Source organism: Tachyglossus aculeatus, chromosome 5 (genome assembly GCF_015852505.1).
Source record: "Tachyglossus aculeatus isolate mTacAcu1 chromosome 5, mTacAcu1.pri, whole genome shotgun sequence".
Taxonomy (NCBI): domain Eukaryota; kingdom Metazoa; phylum Chordata; class Mammalia; order Monotremata; family Tachyglossidae; genus Tachyglossus; species Tachyglossus aculeatus.
In genome coordinates, this window is record NC_052070.1 from 11,381,121 (window position 1) to 11,382,579 (window position 1,459).

Below are 1,459 nucleotides of genomic sequence, written 5' to 3' on the forward strand. Positions count from 1 at the left end.
TATGGCTCATTTCTGAGAAACGTTATAGTGGCCATTAACAAGTTAAAACTCTGTTCTACATAACTCAGCCAGTGCAGCTTTGGAGGAGAAACAGGGTGAGAAGATGATGTTTGTTTTCCAGAGACTGGCCTTTTCTGTGTTGTTTTTATGATCCCTGTCAGTCGGCATTTTGAAATGTTAACTTGGTGAGATGGCTTAAAATCACTGTTCCACAATATTCTGTCAGGCAAGCTAGTGATCGTTTGATAGATAGCCCTACAGGACAGAACTTTATGAATCCAAGTTTGCCCTTTCATCAGTTTCGTTGTTTCTTGTATTTAAAAAAAGAAATCCTTAATCTCTCACCTTCTTTTGGGTCTTTGAAACAAAATCTCCGTATTTACACAAGTAGATGCAACCTGGAGAGACGTTATTATATTGGATACCAGATTCATTCCCCACAAGCAAGTGTTCTGTAAAAATCTCTGTATGTATCATGAAATTATTTTATTCCCAACCGTAAACGAACTTCATTTCTAGAAGAAATGGAGATAGACACTAGAAAATTGCTTCTTCACAATTCTGTCCTTGAGGTTCAGTACTAGCAAATTTTGATATAATGAACTTCTCCGTGACTCAGTCACCTCTTCCGTAAAGTGGGGATTAAGACACTGAGCCCCACGTGGGACAACCTTATTACCTTGTATCTACCCCAGAACTTAGAACAGTGCTTTGCACATAGTAAACACTTAAAAAATACCCTAATTATTATTACTATTATAGGGGTGGATCTCAATGATTCTTTCTTTTAATCATATTTGTTAAGCACTTACTACGTGCCAGGCACTGTACTAAACTGTGGGGTAAATAAAAGTTAATCCGGTTGGACACAGTCCCTGTCCCACATAGTCTTAACCCCCATTCCACAAATGGGGTACCTGAGGCACAGAGAAGTTAAGTTTTCTGCCCAAGATCACACAGCAGACAAGTGGCAGAGCCAGAGTTAGAACCCAGGTCTTTCCAACTCCCAGGCCACAATCCCCTGCCCGCAAAGAGAAGAAACATGGCCTAATGGAAAGGCCTCGGACCCAGATGTCAGAGGACCTGGGTTCTAATCGCGCTTCCACCACTTGTCTTCTGTGTGACCTTGGACAAGTCACTTTACTTCTCAGTGCCTCAGGTACCTGATCTGCTAAATGGAAGTTAAGACAGAGAGCCCCATGTGGGACACGAACTGTGTCCAACCTGATTAGCTTGTATCTACCCCAGAGCTTAATAATAATAATAATAATAATAATAATGGCATTTGTTAAGCACTTACTATGTGCAAAGCACTGTTCTAAGTGCTGGGGGGGATACAAGGTGATTAATTTGTCCCACGTGGGGCTCACAGTCTTAATCCCCATATTACAGATGAGGTAGCAGGCTCAGAGAAGTTAAGTGACTTGCCCAAGGTCACAAAACAGACATGTGGTGGAGC